This window comes from Triturus cristatus, chromosome 12, assembly GCF_964204655.1.
Source record: "Triturus cristatus chromosome 12, aTriCri1.1, whole genome shotgun sequence".
NCBI lineage: Eukaryota > Metazoa > Chordata > Amphibia > Caudata > Salamandridae > Triturus > Triturus cristatus.
In genome coordinates, this window is record NC_140595.1 from 833770443 (window position 1) to 833794312 (window position 23870).

Sequence of the window (23870 nt, forward strand, 5' to 3'; positions counted from 1 at the left end):
CAGCACCGCACTACGAGTCTTAGGGTCACGGAGATACCAGGGGTTAATCGGAGCCACCCTGCCCCCCACTCCTCTACCAACATCCATACAGATCCACACCGGCGAATGGTCAGAAATACCCCTAGCCATGTGCCTAGCCTCGGACACAAAGGAGGCGTGTGCGGCCAAGGTAAGCACATAATCAATTCTAGAGAGACTGCCATGCGCCCCGGAGTGGAAAGTGTACTGCCGCTGTGTGGGATGCAGCAGTCTCCAACAATCAACCAGACCAAGGGTATCAACAAAGTCTGGAAGCCATTTCTGCACCCCCCCCAGAGCTTCTTGGCGGGTGTCTGTCAAGCAATCCGGAGCCAACCGCATTAAAGTCACCACCCACCACCAACATTCCCTCTCGGAGATCCAACAGAGCCCTCCCCAGGTCCGCAAATGTGGAGGGCTGCAGCGCAGGAGGGGCATAAACCGACACCAGGACCAGCGTCCTGCCCTCCCACCTCCCCGCCACAGCCGCAAATCGTCCCCTATCATCAACAGTAGTGGAGTCAACCTCAAACGGCAGCGAGGCCCTGACAAGTATTCCAGCCCCTCTAGAGCCCGAGGAAAACCCCGAGTGTGCGACAAATTTGTAGCCCTTCCTGTTGAGTGCGTAGCACGTGTTGCCTATCAAGTGCGTCTCTTGCAATAAGACTATATCAGGGGAGCATCGCTTCAGAAATTGCAGGACAATCCCTCGCTTAATACGATCCCCCAAGCCGTTAACATTCCAACTGAGTAGCTTTAAGCCCCTACCCCCCATCCCGAAATGTAAGGAGACCTCCACCCCCCCGTAGAACCGCACTCGAGCTACAGAAGCTTGCATCACTACGCCTTGCAAAACAAAAAACAACAACAACCACTTCAACAACCCCAATCCACCCCCCACCCTGCACCCCGGCGTAAGCTCAAAAAGCCCCCCCAACTTGCAGTGTGCCTGTCGCCCCATTCAAAGACTAATCTACAAAAAGAACCCCAGAGGAGGAAAAAGCTCCCTTCCTACCCCCGGCATCCCCCGGGCTACCACCCTCCCGGAGGAACCGAAGACTGTGAGTCACTGTCCTGAACAAAATCAAAGTGATCTAGCACCCAAGTCCTCGCTCATTGTTCATCACGGCCACCTTCTGCTCCACCGGCATGTTCCCCGCTAGTCCATCGTTGGGGCAATGTGTCCAGCCAGTCTCCGACCATGTCCGGTGATTCAAAAAAGAAAGTCCGCTCTTCATACACCACACGCAACCTGGCCGGGAAGAGCATGGCGTACTTCAGTCTCCTCTCTCTTAGCCTTCTCTTAACCGCCAGGAAGCTTTGCCGTTGCTTCTGCACCATCTGGGTAAAGTCCGGATAAAAACTCACTGTGGTGTTCTGAAAAGTCATCGGGCCGGACACTCGTGATGCTTGTAGAATGGCGTCGCGGTCCCTGAAATTAAAGATCCTGGCGACAATCGGTCTCGGAGGGGCCCCCACCTTGGGCCTCCCACCAGGGACTCTGTAGGCCCGTTCAACAGTAAAGAACTTACTGAGGCCTTTGGGCGCCAGATGGTTCACCACCAAGTCCTCCACGAACAGGTCCACCGACTGTTCCTCCGAGTTTTCCGGGACCCCAATAATGCGCACGTTATTGCGCCGTGCCCGGCCTTCAAACTCCTCCAGCCGTCGGGCAAAGTGGTCATTTGCGGTCCTCAAGGTACGGACTTCCAGCTGCAGGTCAGAGACGTCTCCCATGAGGCCAGAGGTTTTAAGGTCCAAGGACTGAACCCGCTCATTAGTTTTCCCCAGGTCTGCCCGAATCAAGTTGACGTCAATCGAGACTGTGTCCACTTTATGTGCCAGGGTCTCAAATTGCTGCCCGATAGAGGACTGCATCCCCTCGATGGCCCCCATGATATCCTGCAAGGTTAGTTCCGTGGCGGGGGGCAAACCGTCTTTCAAGGCTTCCAGTGTCCGTCCCGATCTGCCCGGTGACCCCTTCTGCTGGGCATAGCGGTCCATGTTGTTGGTTTGGGTGTATCCTCCCCGCCTGGTATTCTTGGGCTTCTGTTTTTCGGCTTCCGATTTGGTCGACATCGTGATCTGCCGCAGAAACAGTCTCCTTGCCCATCCAGAGAAGACGACCATGCAACAAGTGACCGGCGCGACCCACTCCCAGGCCAGGGCGCGATGAAGACGCGAAAGCGAAAGCGAAAGTGATGACACCGTCCTCCCGACGGCTCGCCCCTCACACGGCCGCTGTTGTTCAATTAGTGCTCGGGCACTGTGCCAGCGCAAGCCCCGGGCATCTTCCGGGGAGTAGGCCGCAAACTTCCATGTAGCACAACTTCGGCCTCCGGTGAGCGATTTCAGTCCGGACAGCAACTATCACCTCAGCAACGGCTCGCCTCCAATATTCCGGGTGTTAAAATCAGGATGCTGCACAGGATATTTGCCGGAGGGAGCGAGGGTCTCGGGAGCTCTGAGCTCACGCGGCCATCTTGATCACGGGCTAGGCTCCTCCTCCCATTTCTGGGGATTTTTGATCGTATGAGTATGCCTTTTGCCGTAAGCAGTAAAGATTAAACGTGGAGCCTAGCCTGTGGCCCGGCACGGCACCCAATGGCCCCCAGTGGGCCACCAACTCCCCAAGGACTCCCACCCCTCAGTTTCCTTTTTTTGTCTTTTTTGTAAAATATATTCTGTGTCCGCAGTGAATCCCTCAGGACCACACAGTGCCTCTCGCTGGGTCCCGAGAGAGTAGCATGGGGCCTGAGCATGAAAAAGAAAAAAAAAAACTGGTCCGCCTAGGGAAAAGGTACCCCTACTTAGCCCCATGTACCTTTAAAAAAAAAATAACTTGCGTCCGTAAAAAGGCAGCCACAACATTTCTGTTCATGTTACAGCAAGTTAATCATACTGCTCAGTGCCACTGGACCTTCCCGGTCCTCGAGGACAGAGGCACTCTTGCTCAATCAACTTGCTTTCATTTTGAATTTACAGCACTGCTAGAGGACTGCAGGGCTCCCGCAGGATCAACTGTCTTTATTATCACCAACCTTTGAAGCTTCATTTCTCAAAAGCCACGAATCAGAAGAAGCTCCATGGGCCTGAAATCTCGATCTGTGCTCAGAGGAGGGTCACAATGACATACAGGGTGCAACACAGCAACCCAAGTGAGATCATGGGGTAAAGAGGCACGTGGAACAAATAGCCTAGAAGCAGTGGTCGGCTTCTTGTTCTTACTAAAATCCAACATGTGACATTAAACATATACTATAAACAAAGAAGGCAAAATAAGCAAAGGACTCTAGAGGGCGCTCGTGTTCCTTCTTGCCTTCTGTTTTTCACACTCTCATACCTGCCATGCTGCCTGCCACATCAAATTAGTTCTGGTATTTTAACAAAACGCACTTTAAACACTAGGACTGTTGTGCCCAAAAGTGTATGTGCGTAAAGTCAAAACCACAAGTTCCAAAACACATTCTTAGATAAAAGACCATGACTGTCGTAAGGTGTTCAACAGACAAGGGACTACTTTCAGCAGCTGCGAACATATGAAACAATTCAAAGACTGGAGCAATAATCAGTTTTCCCTTTTAAAAACACATTCCAATACAGAATAACCAAAATGTTATTTGCAGCCCCGCCACCTTAAATATGCGTTGTCTAGGTCTGGTTTCACAGCTCCGCTGTCGCCACAACTTACCTGATGATTTTACTCAAAATCATACATACAGTATCTTGTTAAATGCCGTCACAAGCAAAACAAGGCTATGACCAAAAGAAGTTTCCTTCTATAAAAACAATAGTTATAGACAGCAAAAGAGAAAAAACTATCCTCAATAACGGAACTGTGACAAAAACGTTGTGTGCTTCAGCTGTAGGGAACTTTTAGGCTCGTGGGAAGGTTTGTGCTCAGTGCCGCAGCACGGAGTTGCTTATGGTGACGAGCAGCCGATCGAGGTTATAGGGCTGATCCTTTATTTATGAAAAGTTAAGAAAAAAGCAGAAGGCCTGACTTGTTTATACTGAAAGGTGCAACAGCCATTTAAGGGTTTATTACAATTGCACTCTCTTAATCCTTGTAGTCTGTTATCCCACAGATTACCATAGAAGGCACAGGGTTTCGGGTTGGTTGCCACAGGTGAAGGTTTCCACTTTGATAATCTTTGTTATGCAGTTGTAGGAGGGGTTTTGTTTTTTTGGTACATCTCATTTCGCATCTGTATATTTGATGCTTACCTTGTCAGAAGGCAGATGCTCAATACAGTAGGCCTGAGTGGAGCATGGCGATGCTCCAATGAAGGGCACAGGCCGGGTTTGTTCAGTTGGAAATGTTATGTTAGATCTATCATAGGTCCAATCTGGTCATTGTGAACCATTACAACAAAGGCAGTAGGGCCCCGTTAGCTGCTGTTAAAGTCGCAGGTTAAATCCCCCTGGCAATCGAGGCTGGACTGATATTACACTGTGTGAATGTCTTTGCTATAAGGAATCACACCTTTTGATGTAGGTTGTTTCCTTTGAAAAATCCGAGGTGGGGGGGGGGGGGGGGGATGTTGCAAAATAGCACTGAAATAATCCTTGCTATACCCTGCCAGAAGAACCTGGCAGGTGTGAAGATATACAAGGCCCCTGTACCGCTGCACCTGCTGCACCATTCAAATTATGACCCTAGTGCCGACAAGCTAACTGCACTTGTGACTGCTTGTTTAGAAGTAAAATATCGCAATAATCAGTGCTCAGTGAGTTTCCTAAACATTCTGGCCCCTGTGCCACTGCACCTGCTGCTCCACAGAAATGTATTACCCTAGAGCCTGCAAGGACAAATGAAGAAATCCTTTATATCCAGTAACACGTGTTCCGAAAAAGGCACTGTTGCGGATGGATAAATATTTATTGTGTAGCTAAAAAAATACAAAAGGTGCCTTTAAACTTATCCAATTCTCCAGAACAAGTTGCCACAGATGCCATAAATAAAGCATATGCTTTACACATCAAAGTGAAAACCAAGCATTGTTAAATTGTGTTACAATGTGGCCGACTCTTTCCTCTGAAAAGATCTTATCCTGTGCTTGAAAGTGGATGGGCCATAAACAGAGTAAATTGCCCAAGATGACAATATGTTAGGCTGACGAGGAGACCGAAATGCGGTTGTGTACTTTGTTCCTATAAAGGCAGTTTCACAAATTAAAAGGACTCAACAAAGCAGAGGAATTTTGCAAAAAGCATGCACATTTTTTGTGCAGCTGAAGAATAAGATACCTTTCAAGATGGCTACATCTAAAATAAAATAAAAAAATTAAAAGGGCACAGACAGAATCCACGGAAAAAGTACACTTAATTCCTCTTTCCAATAGGCGCTCACACTTTGAAGTCAGCTGAAAGTAAAATCAACACCAGGCTTCCTCACAAACGCAGCTTGACATTTGACCAGAGTCTTTGAATGCCCAGTAAATGCGACGACACAAAAACAAGATTTAAATGCCTGTTTATTAAAGAAAATTACTATTACTTACAGGCAGGTGGCACAGTGCTCGGGCACAGGTACTGGGTACAGTGTGAATGCTAGGTACCAAGTACTGTCGGATATGAATACTAGAGCGTTGCACTACCCGTCGCTGAGCAGTGTGGTGTCCGCTCTGATAGAGAGTACAATGCCGGCCCTTCGACTGGCAAAGAGTGGTCTGCACATATGCATTCATTGGACGCAGGGCACGAGAGCAGGCAGCCGCGAGCGCAGTGCTGGCAAACAACTGTGGTGCACACAAAATGTCCTGGGTGCAGTGCGAACCGTCCCAGCAGGAGCTGTAGTGCACAGTTCCCACAGGCAGCGACGGTGCAGAGGAGCCCCAGGTACAGTGGAGAGGAGAACCAGCAGACGGCTGCAGTGCACAGCAGCAGCCAAGGGGCCGTGCCTAGTACCAGGAGCCTACCACAGTGCACACTAACGGCCCCAGTGCACACAGTACCAGCAGGAAGCGTGTTGCACATTGGCATACCCTGGGACAGTACACACAGCCAGCAGGCAGTGGCACAGCACATTGGTTTTCGGTACAGTGCCCGGCACCAGCAGCTAGCTGCAGTGCAAAGAAGCAGCTCAGATCCGGGTGCAGTGCCTTCTACCAGCAACAAATCTAATCCTTTCTGCTACGTCCTGTGTACAGTGCCAACCTTGGATTTCAATAGGCAGTGCCAGCCAGTCGTCAGTGTGCCCTACCACCTTCACATTCACAAAGCGGTGCCAGCCACATGTTCGCTGCGCACTGTCAGCCACGGCATAATCATACCCGCTGCTCTGTGAAGTGTACGGTACCAGCTGCCCGGCGCCGTGCCTTGTAGCGGATACCTGGCATGAGACCTGGAGCTAGGCGCACTCTTTACGGCTGAATGCAGTGAGCGGTACCTGCTCCACGGTACAAAGGTCAGAGGCAGATGCTTGCGTTGTCTGTCGGCCTGTGCCTGCTCAGTGCAGTCACGTTACCATCTCACAAATGCAGCGCGCGATGCCAGGTACCATAGTACTAACTACCAGATACAGTATGTTGACTTCTCTCTGGGTCCAGTGCACAGTGCTAGCCGCCGGGTTAAGTCTGCCTTCCACCAGGGGCTGTTTTCGCTGAAGTGTGGGGCACCAGACACCAAAAAACAGAGCACATTTCAGTCTACCAAAAACAAGCGTTGACAAAGTCAATAATCTTGCTTCCATTATGAGTCCTGACGAAGATTGTGAAAGCCTGCGGCAGTAAAAAACAAAGCAACAAGCCCACGAGTGGTGCGCGCGGTCGCCACACCGAGACATCTGTTTCCTATTATCACGCACGCCTCTGTGCACGATAATTGCAAACAGAGGTCGGGCCTGCGGGTAACCGACACCAATAGGCCATGGGCGTAGCAATGCGTCCGCCTTTGGCCAACTGCGTGCTGTCTTTGTTAAAAAGACGCACGCAAAGGCCAACAACGTGGCCCAAAAGGAAAAGCACACGCACGAGCGTGTGCGATTCCTAGGTTCGTTTTTAACCCCCCCCCCCTACAAGAGGTCTCTGTTGGAAGTGTAGTTGGACGTGAAGTTTAATACACGTCTGTAAGCAGTGAAGTCAAATCATGAATGCCGTTACCACCACCCAGAGCTCATTCCCAACCTCCACCATATTTTGAAGGCAAACATTCTTCCCCTCATCACGAGTGAGTCACGAGCTGGAACACCGAACTCCGCTCGTGACTTCTCGTGACAACAACCACGTTCCCACACACCTCCCCCCCTTAAAAAAAAAACAATGTAACAAAAGTAAAAGAAAATAACATCTTGAATAACTTACAAAATTAATTCATGACAAAATCCTTGTACTTAGCAGGAAGGCGATGAGTGCGCGCAATCCTTGAATTGTCAGAAACACCACTGGGAAGCGATAGGTCCTCACAGTCATTGTTATGCCCCACATCCAAAAATACATTACTGGTGTGATCTTCTTGATAAGAGGTAACACCCTTAAACAAAGAAACTCTGTTTAAATTCCAGACAGAACCACCGTCGATTCTGACAGCGTTTTTAAATGTTTCAATTACTTTCCTTGGGCATGACCAAGTTGACAAACCTTTACTTACACCTTCTTTTTTTTTATGCGGACCAAATCCCCCACCTTGATCACCTGTTTAGTTACCGGGCCCAATTTCTTTTCCATTGCACATTTCATTTTATTTTTGTATGATTCTACTCTTTGTTGCACCGCTTCATAATCCACATTAAAAAAATCATTGAACCCATTTAAATTTTTCTTCATCCACCAAGGAATCAAATTAGTGCTAGGTTTACGCCCTCTTAAAAGTTCAAAAGGACTGACCAAAGTAACAGAATTTGGGGAAGTCCTGTACGCTAACAACATGGATTGCAAAGCATTTCGCCAATTCAAACCACCCTTAACAGACAATTGGACAGCCTCTTTAACCACACGATTGAATCTCTCCACTTGACCATTCGCTTCAGGATGGAAAACAGCAATTCTATTGTGAGTAATTCCACACTTACCAAGAAAATCTTCCATTTCCTTGCTAACAAACTGTGGTCCATTGTCCGTTACAATTTCTTGAGGAATGCCTTCCCTACAAAAAACTTCATCTAAGAATTCAATAACACTCTGAGAAGTGACTTCCTTTAGCATCTTAACCTCAGGCCATTTGGAATAGTAACCAATAAGTACTATTCCAAACGCTTCATGTTTAGGTAAAATATTAAAAGGGCCAATGATATCTAACCCAAGTTTACACCAAGGACCAAACGGAAACTCTACAGGATGGGGTTCCGGACGTAGAGCCACAGCAGACTTGTCACTATTGGAACAATGAATACATGAACGTACAAAATACTCAACTGATGCATCAATGCTTGGCCACCAAAAAGATTCCTTGACACGTCTCCGGGTAAATGAAATCCCTAAGTGTCCTTCATGAGCAATTTCAAGAATGGTATTCCTAAGAGAAAAAGGAGGAATAATCTTGTCACCCCTTAAAACCAACCCATTTTCCACAGCGAGTTCTTCTTGAACCTTAGAAAAACCCATCATATCTCCAGACAATTTCCTCTGTTCAGGCCAACCTTGAAGCAAATACTTCTTGACATTAATCAATTCAATGTCCTTCTCCATTTCTAGCAACCAAATATTTTCTTGCAAACCCGCTTGTTTACCAAATACTAAATTAATATCACCCACGGTAAAAGCTACCTCACAATCATCATCTTTAATTTTATCTTGAAATGCCATGGGTGAAACCAACCTAGACATGCAATCAGCATGTACATTAACTTTGCCTTGGACATATTCCACTTGAAACTGGAAAGACTGCAATCTCGAAGCAAGTCTTGCGAGACGTGCGGACATAGTGTACTTAATGGCACCTGGTGGTGGACGTACTAACGGTTTATGATCAGTTTTAATGGTAAATTTAGTACCCCACAAAAAGGTTCTGAAATGCTCAGCTCCCCAAACACAAGCTAACAACTCCCTCTCTATTACTGAGTAATGTTATTCAGCATCCCTCAAAGCTCTTGAAGCATATGCCACAATCCACTCTTTACCATTGTCTCTTTGTAAGAGAACGCCACCTAACCCGGTACTGCTAGCATCCACCATGATGATGCATTGTTTCCCACACACAAAAGGTTTAAGACAAGGAGCCTTTACTACAAAATCTTTTAAGTCATGAAATGCCTTAGACATATCTGTGGTCCAAATAAATTTTGCATTTTTCTTTAATAAACATCTAAAAGGATCCACTTTAGAGGCAAAATTTGGTATGAATTTTGCGTAAAATTCAATGAGACCTAAAAAAGCCACAAGTTGTTCTTTGGAGATAGGTGTGGGAGCATTTATAATGCTTTCAATATGATTTCGTTTAGGTTTGATCCCATTTGCACTAATTGTGTGCCCTAAATATTCTACTTCTTCTTTGTTTTTGCATTTATCAAGACTAAGCGTAAGACCTTTTTTTGCTAAAGCAGCGATTACACTCACTAAATTTGAATTATGTTCCTCATTGTTTTTACCATAGACAAGAATGTCATCTTGAAATGCTATCGCTCCATTTAGTCCCTCCAAGGTATCCCTCATGAGTCTCTGAAACACTGAGGCAGCACTAGCAAGACCAAAAGGCATGCGACAGTACCTGTAAAGCCCTTCAGGCGTGATGAATGCAGTAATATTCTTTGATTCTTCAGAAAGAACCACTTGGTGATAAGCACTAGCCAAATCAATGCAGGAAAACACTTGAGCACCAGCTAACGTGGAGACCATCTCATGAAGATTTGGTAGAGGATGAGAATCCACCCAAATCGCATTATTTACACTGCGAAGGTGCACACAAAGAAAAATAATAATAATAATTGTAAAAAATTATCGGGATAGTTTTAGTTAAAGTTCCGCATCCCGCTCGTCGCCAGTGTTGGAAGTGCAGGAATCCATAGAAAAGAAAACACGGACCAAGCAGATGTAGTTGGACGTGAAGTTTAATACACGTCTGTAAGCAGTGAAGTCAAATCATGACTGCCGTTACCACCACCCAGAGCTCATTCCCAACCTCCACCATATTTTGAAGGCAAACATTCTTCCCCTCATCACGAGTCAGTCACGAGCTGGAACACCGAACTCCGCTCGTGACTTCTCGTGACAACAACCACGTTCCCACAGTCTCTCGCTGCGCGAGCAGTGCTCCACACTGCAACGCTAGGCGCCAGGCCTAAAAAATGGGGACTAAGGAAGCCTATGTATTCCTGAAATATTTCTAGACACCAGATATGGAGTTTAGGAGTAGTGGTTATTTGCACATCTCTGCATTTGTGGGTACCCATACTACAGTGCGATTCAGATGGCATTTTTCAAAATATCTTCTTTCTTACACACTGGATTCAATTACATTTGGAAGGCTCAAATGCAGAGAACTAATATGGATAATAACAAATATTCCACTATTCTGTATTCCCACAGGTCTCCCAGTAAAAATGGTACCTAGCTAGTGTGGGTAGGCCTAGAGCCTGCCTCAGAAAAGGGACCATAACATAGACACCACATTTTTTTCTCTGAAAACTGAACCTTTTTTCCGAATCTGATTAGCTTTGAATTTCGGCCCGTAGGCACCAAGGGAAACCTAGCAAACCTATACATTTTTTTAAAATAGACACATAGCGGAATTCAGGGTGGAATGACTGGAGTGCCTCCCACTAGTTGTTGTACCCAGAATACCTTGCAAACCTAAAAGTTTGACTAAAAACACACATTTTCCTCACAGTACTGTGAGAAAAACTTCTGGAATCTGGCGGGAGCCACAAATTTCCTACCACTTATCTCCCCCTCCACCCCCCCCCCAAAGTTTCCTGATAAAAATGGCACCTCAATTGTGTGGGTAGACCTAGTGCTCACGACAGGAAAGGCCTCAAAATTCAACTTGGGCACACAACATTTGCCACAGAAAACTGACAATTTTTTTTTCAATGTGGCTAGATGTGGAATTTGGACCCTAGCTCAGCCGGCACCTAGGGAAGCCTAGCAAACCTGTCCATTTTTTCAAACTAGACACTTAGGAGACTCCAGTGTAGGGTGACTTCTGTGGCTCCCACCAGGTTTTCCTACCCAGAAGCCTTTGCAAACCTCAAAGTTTGAATAAAAACACACATTTTCCTCACATTTCTGTGATAGAAAGTTCTGGAAGCAACAAACTTACTACCACCTACCATTCCCCCAGGTTTCCCAATAACGAGCATTAGAAATGAAATAGGTCTTGTATTTTTTTGAGTTAGAGCTATTGGCATAGCTCAAGGGCTACCAGACAGAAATTGACACTTTGCAGGTGCCTTACAGAGCATTGCTCCGTGAAACTGCCTGAAAGCCTAAAACGATGTTGATAGTCTACAAAATAAAAAGGGACATCAGGATGACCAGGAGGAATTGAGATGGCCAACGCAAGCAAACAATGAGTGAAATCGCCTGGGCGTGACCCAAGCATAAGAGAAGACGGGAGAATCAGACCAAATCCACCAATAAAAACCCCACATTTCTAAATGGTACAACGACGAACAACTGGCAATTCATGGGCATGGCAAAACCCATAGAGGAGATAACTACAGGTCATGCACGCTGCCTAGGCTCGACCTAAAAATGGTATCTCACTTGTGTGGGTAGGGCTAGTGGCAGCTACTGACAGGAAAGTACAAAAAATACAATGTGGATACATCAACATATCCTATCACAAAATTATCCTGAATTAGCAATTAAGGTAGCAGCGATTTTTTGGCTGGGGATCAACTGCCCTCCAGGGAAACCTCCTAAACCCAGGCAGTTCTGAAAATTAAAAACGCTGGGGAGTCAACGATGGTGCGCCTTGTGTAGATCCCAAAAGGTTTTCTTACCCATAATGCCATACAAACCTTAAAATTCACCTAAAATTGCAAATTTTCCTTGCATTTTTGAGACGTAAACATCCGGAATCAGCAGGAATCCACAAAATTCCTACAACCCAGCGCTCCTCCACTTGTTCCAATAAAACTGCTACCCCACGTGTGGCTGGGTGTAGTACCCGTGACAGCCACACATCAAACCAAGGTCAAAGGGAGTTTCAGGGAGCAACTATCACTGACCCTAGATTATTTGACTGTTTGAGCGCATAAGGCCCAATAAACAAAAAGCCATACATTTATTCCTGTATTTACTCCTATATGTAGAGTAAAGTTCCAACTTTTTAGAAATTCAGGAGTACTCCTCAAATCTTTGTGTAGGCGAGATGAAAATGCATGTTTGCATGTATAAACAGGTGTACATTTACATATGTGGAAATGCTTGGCAATATAGTAACTGCAATTTAAAAAGTATTTGATTTTTTTCCCTCAAAATATTATGGTGGAGAACCCTCTCCTATAGCCTGAAGAATGGATCAATTATTTAAATGCTCACCATGGATTTATGCGGTGATCTACATTTCAGAACTTTCAATCCTAGCTGAGGGAGTCAGCTTTCCACCACTCCTAGGGCAGTCACTGAAGTATGGTTACATTTGGTAACACTCAAATATTTTACAACCAGCGATAAATAAGTGGAGTAAAAAAAAAAAAAAAAGCTATTTTTACTCTTTTTCACCAACTTTGGTGGAATTCCTTCCTATTTCTTGACCGTATGCAAGCAGACTATTTTTTTCTGCATTAAACTGACTAATCCCCCAAATTAGCAGTTTCTCACAAGACTTGTTAAAGCACACTGCTGAAGCCATAAAGTATAGAAGGAACAAACGCACTGTAGGACAATGTTCGGCAGACACTTTGAAATAAAAGCAGTGATGCAGGAGTAAAGATTTCCTCCATCTATTCCACATGATGATCACAAAAAACCCACATCAGAACAATTACTAGAAATAGACTGATCTGTTCAGCGTTAGTGCAAAAGTTCACAGTTGAAATTAGTGTATCTTTAAAAAAAAGTTTGTTCACCTCTGCCTGTAGTAACTTGGGAGTCAGACAGTGAAACCAGTGTGAGCACTTACATGTTTGTTGACCTCTCAGTAAAACCAATGTGAACAACAGGATGTTTGTTCACCTCTCTCTGCAGTATCCTAGATAATGAAACAGTAAACCCAATGCAAGTATCTACGAGATGCTTGTTCACCTCTTTCTGTACTATCATCGAGTAATGAAACAGTAAACCCAATGCAAACATCTACGAGATGCTTGTTCACCTCTTTCTGTACTATCATCGAGTAATGACACAGTAAACCCAATGCGAGTATCTACGAGATGCTTGTTCACCTCTCTCTGTACTATCATCGAGTAATGACACAGTAAACCCAATGCAAGTAACTACGAGATGCTTGTTCACCTCTTCCTGTACTATCATCGAGTAATGAAACAGTAAACCCAATGCGAGCATCTACGAGATGCTTGTTCACCTCTTTAGGTACTATCATCGAGTAATGAAACAGTAAACCAATGCAAACATCTATGAGATGCTTGTTCACCTATTTTAGTACTATCATCGAGTAATGAAACAGTAAACCCAATGCGAGCATCTACGAGATGCTTGTTCACCTCTTTCGGTACTATCATCGAGTAATGAAACAGTAAACCCAATGCGAGCGTCTACGAGATGATTGTTCACCTCTTTCTGTGCTATCATCGAGTATATCTCCGCGCACTCACGTGTGTTGCAAGCCAAATGTCTATGCAGTGCAGGCGGCTCATCACCTCTCGTAGGTCTGCTGACATGTGGAGTTTAGTGTGCAGTTTTGGGGGGTGTCTGTCTAGAACGCCATCTAATATGCAATTAAAATCCCCTGCCCATATTAACGGCATACCAATGTAAGAAAGGAGTAGTTTCCCTAGGTTGCGGAAGAACTCACCATCGTCTATATTTGGGGCATAGATATTCACCAGGCACACCACCACGCCATCCAACTCACCATGCACAGCCTCATATCTGCCTTCCCTCCCATCTTGCCACGCCGCCCGAACTCGGAGAGCTGAGCAGCAGAGCAGAGCACCAGCGGGAGCGGGAGCAGAGGGTAGTGAGAGCAATAACGGCCGGTGGTTGAAAATCACCCCCGCGTACCCGCAACCCCCCGCACTTCTGTGCCTCCGGAGCTGTCCCTGCACTAGGGAAGGGAAAATAGACAACAACGGCGACAACGCTGCAGATTGTCGGCCGGCGGTGATCCACTCCTTTTATCCGGAGATCACCGTTACAGCTGCCCAAGGACGGGACGGAGGAGGAGCGAGGAGTGAGGAGCAAGGAGCACCAACATTCGCCGAGAGAAGCCGGTAGAACAGAACAGCTGTGAGCGGTGAGCTGGCCATAAACATTCATAAATATTCTGGCTGCATTTAGTAGTTTTTTAACTTTTAAGCATATCTTTAAATGCTTAGCTCTTAGTGACTTACCGCCTTAGCCAGCCAGGCAGCCAGCTTAAAACCGCTCAAGTCACCAATCAGCAATCCAGGCACCTAAGGCCAAAGAACCACCCAGCAGACCGAGGACCTGAGAGATTTGAGGATACACACAGAATCTGAATCTGTTTAAATCCCGAGGACATTCTCGGCCGAGCGGGCACTTTGTTTGGGGGAACCGCAGGCATTCTGATCCCTACCTTGCCTCGTGAGTGTGTCCTGCTGTTGCTCTGGGCTTCGGGTATCGCAGAAGGTCTCTCCCCGCCGCCGCATTCTTCTCCACCAGCGCGGCCGCAGCGAGGGAGGGACCACAAGCCCCACGAGCCTTTGCGGCAGGAAGCCGCCACCGCCAGCCTTAATCCCGCGCCAGGAGGCGTTTAAATCCCGAGGACGTCCTCCGCGTCGCGGGATCGCGCGCGGGTCGGCGCCGGGAGAAGCCCGGAACAAGGGTGGGACCGTTTGTGGCCGTCCGGGGCCAAAGGAGGCCGGGCTGGGCCACATCCCTTATCTCCTAATTTGAAAACCACCCAGGGTGATGCCCTCACCAGGGCAAGCAAAACTCCTGTAAGGGAGGGGGGCAGCAACACAGGGACATTGGACAAGTATTTCAAATCTACCAAAGGAGACGCAGGCAAGGAAAATTCCCTGGAGAGACGTAGGGCGGAGCGGCGGCGCTCTATTGAAACCATGAAGAGCAGACCCTTGACAGAGATTATCCCGTATCCTCTTACCCAAGAGGAAGGCACGCCCCCCAACAGCTCAAATCCTTTGACTTTTGAGGACTTCCTCCTCTTATTGCGGGATATTTCCCGTTCCCCTGGGTCGGCCCCTGGGAAGTCTGTGGATATAACCCCTCCCACGACGTCTATTACCCCCGTTAACTTGGTTGCCCAAACTCCCCCCTTGCATGCAACTAAGAAAAGTAAACCAAAACAAAGTGTCGTGGTAGAGTTGCATAGGCCTCCACCGAGCAAACGTAGTAGAAAGTCAATGGGGGGGAGGGGGAAAGCCAAACTGTCCCATCTAGATTTTGGTAAAAAACACACAAATGCACCACAATCTGGGAGGGACAATGAGACTGTGTCTATTGCTCTTCCCTCCGAGGCCCTTAGCTCCAATTCAGTTGCTGATATCAACGACCCATTGGCCAACACATTTAACAGAAATCCCCCTCTCGTATCTATAGGGAGCATAGAACTCCTACTTCGTTCCCTTCTGCAGCCCATTAGTGATAGCTTGAAAAAAGTGGAGATTAGGCTCACCCTATTAGAAACATCCCTTACTACCTTGAACACCTTAGTTAGTAAGCAATCTAATAATAAGGGACCTCACCCCCCCACAGGAAACCCTCCTAAAATGGGAATCCCACAGGGCGACAACAAAGGCCCCCCTCAGAGTGTGACCACTGCCCCTCCCCTGCAGCCATTAATGGCTATCTCAGTCCAGGCACCGCGTTGTACCTCAACCAATAGGTCTTTACAACCAATAGACACTGCCCTTCATAGTTCCCAGATAGGGATTAATGGTGGCCACCAAGAAGCCGGCGGCACTCCTTCACTTTCTCCGGGCCGGCAGGGCCCAAGTTCTCGAAGACCAGATTTGCCGCCAGAGGCTAATAGTCTAACGGTGGTCCTAGCAGGTGCTCCCCGTCTAAGATTTGGGGAAAATGAAGACTACCAATCCCTAAAGGAAAAGGTCATCAAATGGCTAAATTTGAACCGACCTCTACCGTCTCATTTTAATAATGAGATTATTATGGTTAGAAGGGTTCCCTGGTTAGGCAAGACTAGAAAAACAATAATAGGGGGACTGTATCCTGGTAAGTTTCAAGGATCCGGGCACTGTTTTGCACATCTGCAATGGAACAAATAGATCACTGGATTCTACTATTCAGACCCTTCCAGTATCCTTCTTTTTCCCCCCTATCCGTATGCACCATGTCCCATCGCAGGATGAGTGGACAAGGGTGGAACATAGACGCAGACAGAAGGATTATGTACAACGCCCAAATCTCCAATTCCAGGATACGCCCTATTTCCATTTTAATCGCTTTAATTATCTGAATGGTTTGGATGGGGTTGATTGACTTTCCGCTCACATACCAATGACCCTGGATTGTGCCTCCTGTAGTTTCTCCAAGCTACACACCTCGACTGTTGGTAAAATTCCCGGGTCACCGAATAGCTCAGTGGTCCTGGATGATCTACCTGCCCACAACGTTCCCGATGCCTCTGGAATTCTGATTGAGCCAATATTGGTGGAGAATGGCTCCAGTGGACTTTCCGTTCTTCCGGTCCCTACTGCTGGTAATGCGTTAGAATTTCCGATTGCAGTAGAGTCTGGACCCGTCTCCTCTAACCCCCCTGGTTCGGCATTTAATACCTCTGATCATTTGAGGCTAATCTGTTGGAATGTTGCCGGACTCGCCAACAAACTGGGTGACTCGGACTGGGCAAACTACATTGAGACTGGAGACATATGTATGTTCCAGGAAACCTGGGCCAGAGAGGACTATGGTCACCCAGGCTACATGTCATTCTTTACCCCAGCGAGATGGGAAGGCAAAGGCCGTCCGTCAGGAGGGCTCACGACCTGGGTTGCATCCCATTTGGGCTGTGTGGCATTGCGGTTGTCGACCAACTCTGAAGACATTCTTGCGATTTCACTATTGTGGCCCAACCAAGTTAAATTGGTGTTTATTAATATTTATTCTAGGCCGATGGGAACTGCTAAGGAATCACCAACCATAGATGAACTCTCTAATTTTTTATCTGACCTACCGAGTGATTCATACTATGTAGTGGGAGGGGATTTTAATTCTCATTTTGAGCCACTCCCCGGTCTTCTGGATGGGCTACCACCTGAAGAGGAGGTCAGATGGGCAGTCCCTATGGTGCAAGCTCCACCTCCAAAAGCTTGGACCCCATTAGCAGTACAAATTACAGCCCTCACCTTGAAGTTCGGAATCAGAGCGTGCAATGGGCGAATAAAATCCGACATACCCAGTAAAACCACCTATAACAGACTGGGAAGAGAGTCTCGTCTGGATTATGTCTTGGCTCAAATAGTGAAGTGGCCGACAATTCAGGACTTCAGGGTGATGGAAAGGACCGACAGTGACCATAACGCACTTGAGCTCGACCTTGTCCATCCTGGCCCCCAAGCTCTTGCGAATACTGCGGAAGGGAATATCCCTGCGCTTCTCCTTGATAACAACAGGAGAAGGATTAGGTGGGAGCACCTGGCCACAAGCAAGAATAAACTCCCCATGCTCTATGATGGGTTAACCCCCATTTTGGAAACTGTGGGCTGCTTGGACGCCAAGGTAAACAATAAAGACTCCCAGGGCAAATTATTTAAAGCCCATGAGGACCTCATAAAAACTGCGGCACCTCATTTCACCTACAGTTCATGTAAAACAAAAGGGGGGCGACGAGGCAAAACATTATGGTACAACCTTGCTTGTAGAAGGGCGAAAACAGAGCTCCTTAGATTAATTAAGGAGGGTTTACGGGGGGATAGCCTCAAACAAAGCAGGCGAGCTTACAAGAAACTCACTGCCCACGCTAAGCTAGAATGGGAGGAAAAACAGTGGGAAGAACTCACTAAGGCACTAGCGACCCAAAACCAACGTCTGTTCTGGAGGATTGTGAACGGGGGGTCGGGGAATTTACAATCGGCAATAGAGCCCAATATTGCTCCAGGGGTGTGGCAGGCTCACTTCCAGACCCTATACAGCTCAGAGCCGGGAGAATCCCCTGCTGCCGATGAGGTGGGCTGGCCAGACTGGGAAGGGGAGCCGATAACGCTGGGTGAGGTGACTGCTGCCATCTCAGGACTGGCCTCTGGAAAGGCGCCGGGACTGGATGGATTACCTGGGGATATGTTTAAACAGGAGCCCATTGTTTGGGCCCCTTACCTTACCGCCCTTTTCAATGGAGTTCTTGGTGGTATGGAAATCCCTAGTACTTGGCTGGGGGCAGAGGTGGTCCCCATCTTCAAAAAGGGCTCGCCTCTCCTCCCAGCCAACTACCGACCAATCAGCCTAATAGACGTGGCACAGAAACTGTTTGGTAGGGTGTTGTTGAACAGGCTCCAGGACTGGATGGAGGAGGTGGGAGCCCTTAGTCCCTACCAGGCGGGTTTCAGGAAGGGGGTATCCACAGTGGACCAGGTTTTTAGATTGAATCTGATCTACTGGAGGGTAGCAAAATTTGAGTGCGGTAGTTTGTACACAATTTTTGTGGACTTAAGGGCCGCATTCGATCTGGTGCCCAGGGGGAAACTCTGGACCATCCTGGCAGAGATGGGTGTCCCCCCGGACATCCTACTGATCTTACAGAGGCTGCATCATAACAACTATGCCCGAGTGAGGTGCGGGAGGTCGGGGGAACTGACCGATAGATTCCCCGTTGGCAGGGGGGTAAGACAGGGCTGTGTGTTGGCACCGACCCTGTTCTGCCTCTTCGTCAACGGGGTAATCGGCCACCTGAATGCCACCGAATATACTGACGCTCCGAAATTGAATGGCAGCAGGGTGCCCGCAATTATGTTTGCGGATGACACCCTGCTGCTATCCAAAACCCCCATGGGTATACAGAGGATCCTTGACTCCTTCGTGGCTTTTTGTACTGTTAGGGGGCTGGAAATCAATGCGGCAAAAACCAAATTCATGGTTTTGAATCCGAGGCAAAAACTACGGCCAAATCCGCAATTGGGAGCTGCACGGCTCGAGAGAGTGTCCACCTTTGAATACCTTGGTGTGACTCTCAATGAAACTATGACTTGGGGATCTCATCAGAGTAGGGCTAACCTTAAACTTAAAACTTACGCAAACCACTGGGGGTATTGCCCGGATGATGACTGGTTCATCATACCGCCCACTGGGGGCACTGATCCAGATATATAAGGCACAGGCTAGGGGAGCGATAATGTACGGGGCGGAACTATGGGGCCATACGCCTGGTCAGTGTCTGTCAATAACGGAAAATAAGTTTATAAGACAGATAGCCGCACTCCCGCCCAGCACTCCGCTCCTCCCACTGAGGCTTGATTTGGGCCTACGACCATTAGCTGACGAAATAAGTCTGAGACCACTAGCATTCTGGCGTAGGCTGTGGAGTAGCAACGATCTTGTAGAATCTTGTAGAATATAGGGCGGAATTGGTTGAACTTTTGAACCACCCAATGGTTCTCAATATCCCTTGGGTCAAAAACATCCAAGCCACTTGTATAGAAATAGGGCTCCCCGATTTGTGGACTGAGCCAGCGAAAGCCGCATTAAACATTTCCAAAAAGTCCCTGGCCAACGTATATCACGAATATAAATTGGCCAGGGCCCAAGCCACCCAGGCAGAAGGGTCCTTAGCCTCCGTGTTCTTGCAAAGCAAGGATTTCTATAGGTGTGAGAGGGTATTGGATCCTATCTCCCCCGTACTGGCCCCGGAAGCTGTTTCTCCAATGGAGATACGGCACACTACCTTTCCGGTCTTTCTCAAGTACCTGGCTACCGGCTCCCACATCAAAGCAGTGTCCGGTCTGTGATACTACGGAGGAAACTGATCTGCATGTGGCTTTTTTCTGCCCAGCCTACAAAGCAGCACGAAAATACTGGCTCCTCCCGTTGATAAGGAACATGGGGTGTAGGGAATACGCACCAATGTATAGGATTTTAAAATCTGATGTCTCTGGCCCAACTGTTTTTGCATTAGCAAAATTTCTTACCAATGTTTGGCATACGCGTAACCGAATTCTAAAGGCGATGGGTCCCTCTTAAAAAATGTATCTTTTTACCCGTGAATGTACATGTGCACTGTATACTTCTCAGTGTTTCTACTTTGATAACTGTTGTTTAATAATTTTTTATCTTAAAAAACAGAATTATTTATGTATTTTATGTCTGTATATATTTTATCCATGCTTTTATGGTCACTGACCGAAATAAAGCTATCAAAGAATATGCAATTAAAATCCCCTGCCCATATTAACGGCATACCAATGTAAGAAAGGAGTAGTTTCCCTAGGTTGCGGAAGAACTCACCATCGTCTATATTTGGGGCATAGATATTCACCAGGCACACCACCACGCCATCCAACTCACCATGCACAGCCTCATATCTGCCTTCCCTCCCATCTTGCCACGCCCCCATCTCGTAGATACTTGCATTGGGGTTACTGCGTCGTGTGGGGTCTCAAGCAGGCTTGATCGTTTTCTACTTTCCCAAGAAACTTGCGGTGCCGCAACAGAGACCAAATTGCTGGGCTGCTTCCTATCAGACCATGCCAGGGTACTGTTGGAGTGGGGACCCCAACGAAGTAGACCAAGGGTCCCGCTGTGGCGCTTGCGAACAGACACTCTACCCAACAGTGTTCCGGGAAGAGCTCAGAGACGCCATTGCGGGCTTCCTCAACACAAACTGGCCGACCACAAATAAAAGAGGTGTGGAATGGGATAACCTAAAGGTGGCCACCCGCGGAGAATGCTTATCCAGAATAGGGGGCACAAGGAGACGCTTAGAGCGAGAATTGACCAATGCCGAAGACAGGCTGACCAAACTGCAACATGAGAGGCAGCCATTAGAATCAGATTGCAATTCTATCGTACAGGCACAACGATGAGTCGGGGAGATATGGGACAGACTAGACTGCTTTGTTAGGCGGGAGTATGGCCAGTTACTCCACAAAGAGGGCAATAGGTCCGGGAGGTTATTAGCCTGGTTAATGAAGTCGGATCGTCCCTCTCCACTTATACTGACATTTAAATATCCAGATGGAACCACGGCCACCACACAGGCAGAAGTCAACTCTGGTCAATCATATCAAATGATGCAATGATACAGGCCAACATTGAAAATGTGGTGACTAATTCTTTAAATAAAGTGAGGTTTGCTGTTGTTGAGAGGGGTCAGGGTGATTTAGACAAGATTATGGGTATACATGACAAATGCTTCTCTGAGCTTAAAACTATTCTCTCAAAACCTTGTAAGCCTAGCAACGGGCACCAGAATGCTCCAAGAGCAAAATGGTATAATAGAGAGTGTAGAGAGGCGCATAGTCACCTAATAGAGAAAGTTAAATCCAGAGACTCAAGTGCAATAAAAGAGGCCAGACAAAGGTACAAAAGAGTCCAATGGGAGGCAATGAGGGAATGGGAAGACGACTTTTGGGCAGACCTTTTGGACGCTAGTAAATCTAACAACCAGACCAAATTCTGGGATATCGTTAAATGTGGAAAAGACGGTGAATTCCGTATCCCGTCTAACAACGTATCTCCGGAAGTCTGGATAAATTATTACTCCTCCCAATTTTGTACAGTAGTTGTTGACCCTACGTCTGCATCTAATCTGCTACCGGCAATACCCCCTGGCAACGTGACTATGTCCTTTACAGAAGCGGAAACGGAGCATGCAATAGGCCTAATCAAGAGAGGGAAAGCTCCTGGGTTAGATCAAATCCCAGCAGACCTATTTAAGCAAAACCTAGGCCTTTGGGTTCCCTATTTAACCAGTATATCTAACACTATAGCGAGAGGTGCCCATATACCCAGAACTTGGAAGGGGGCGGAGATCCTCCCTATACACAAAAAGGGTGATAGATCGAACCCAGGGAACTATCGCCCTATCAGCCTAATCGACTGCTTTCAGAAAGTTTTTGCCCGTATGATTCTGGCGAGGGTCCAAGGGTGGATTGAACTAGAAGGAATACTGTCCCCGCTACAGGCGGGCTTTAGATCTGGTATAAGTACCATTGACCAGGTTCTGAGGTTCTGCATGATTTTCTGGAAGGTCGTTATACTGGGGGGCGGCACCATCTTTGCTGCTTTCATAGATTTGAAATCAGCTTTTGATTTGGTGCCGAGGGGAAAATTATGGCAGGTACTAAGGGACCTAGGAATGCCGGGAGAACTGGTGGAGATGATTATCAGACTACACGAAGATAACTTTGCCAGGGTAAGATGGGGGTTACAAGGACAATATACTGACTCATTTCCGGTTTCACGGGGAGTCCGTCAGGGGTGCGTTCTCGCCCCCACCCTCTTCTTACTCTTTATAGATTGGCTATAAGGCTGAGGGAAGTTGGGGGGCAGGAAATGCTTATTATTAACATATACTCTAGAGGCCTCCCTGGCGGCCGTGGCCCCAAGCTGATAGGCGCCCTAGACACATTATTAATGGGTTGGAATAAAGGCTCATTTATTATAATAGCGGGTGATATTAATTGCACAATTGAACCACTGTACCTGCCGGAAGATAACTGGGGGTTTGAAGAAGATGCGACCTGGAAAATCCCCGAACTTTCCAATAAACAGCCAGTCAAAGCAACGGAGGCTGCCCTGAATTGGACTGCTTTCTGCCTTACTTGGGGACTAAGGGCCGCAAACGGACGCACCAAATCGGACATTGGAGCCAATCCAACTTTTGACAATGGTGCGAGGAAAAGTCGTATTGACTACATCCTCATAAAAATGGAATATTGGAGTCTAATTGTCGATATGGAAATTGTATTGCGTCCGGAAAGCGACCACAACCCATTGTCCCTGAAAGTTAAAACGTATGGCATGAAAAGACTAGTGGAACCAGATCCAAGGGGGCAAGGGGTTGTAACCGTATCAAATGACCGCAGGAGACTGAAATGGTCAACTCTGTGCTGTTCAGTCATTTAACCGTGATATACCGAGAGACCCTGGCGCCCACAACACCTGCGCTGGGGAGTACCTGGCTGAGGAGCCCCTACCCCACCTCACTGCGGAACAGACAGCAGACCTAGAGGCAGCACTTCCAATTGAAGGAATTTAGGGAGGCTTTACAAAGCATGACTCGTAAATCTCCAGGCCCTGACGGGATCACTGTGGAATTCTATCAGACATATGCTGATTTACTACTCCCACCCCTGCTGGAGACCTTGCAGGAGGCAAAGCGGGAGGGAAGTTTACCGCAATCTATGAGAGGCACAAATCATCATGCTCCCTATGCCGGGCAGAGACATGCACGACCTGGGCTCATACAGACCCTTGTCAACGTTGGTTGTTGATGCTAAACTACTTGCCAAGGTTTTGGCTGTGCGTCTGGGAAGGGTGGTAGCCCACCTGGTTCATGAAGAACAGTGTGGGTTCATACCAGGAAGAGGAACACATATGAACATACAACGCTTGTTGCATCTCCTACACTCAGTAGATGACAGTGAACTAAGGGCGGCAGCAGTCGCCCTAGATATCGAGAAAGCATTTGACGCGCTGCGATGAGAATATTTATGGTAAGTTCTGAGGAGAATGGGATTAGGCAAGGAATACATGTCCTGGGTTAGACTACTTTACCATCCGCCAAGAGCTCGAGTGCGGAATGGAGACCGGATATCGGAGACAATGAATATTAAAAAGGGGCACACGGCAGGGTTTCCCCTCATCGCCACTCCTTTTTGCCCTTGCGATGGAACCACTAGCAATACGGCTGAG

General features: G+C 47.4%; 1 protein-coding gene across 2 annotated transcripts in view; it reads right to left on the reverse strand.

Moving 5' to 3' along the window:
- KIF1C (kinesin family member 1C) overlaps positions 1–23870 on the reverse strand; it is a 949797-nt gene that overhangs the window by 893182 nt on the left and 32745 nt on the right. Inside the window, exon 1 of one of the 2 annotated variants that reach the window (XM_085638139.1) lies at positions 7323–7374. The exons of the other annotated variant lie outside the window; for it this stretch is intronic. The gene's annotated coding sequence lies outside the window, so the exon portion shown is untranslated. Of the gene's footprint in view, positions 1–7322; positions 7375–23870 lie in introns of those variants that run through there. 2 annotated transcript variants of the gene reach the window in all.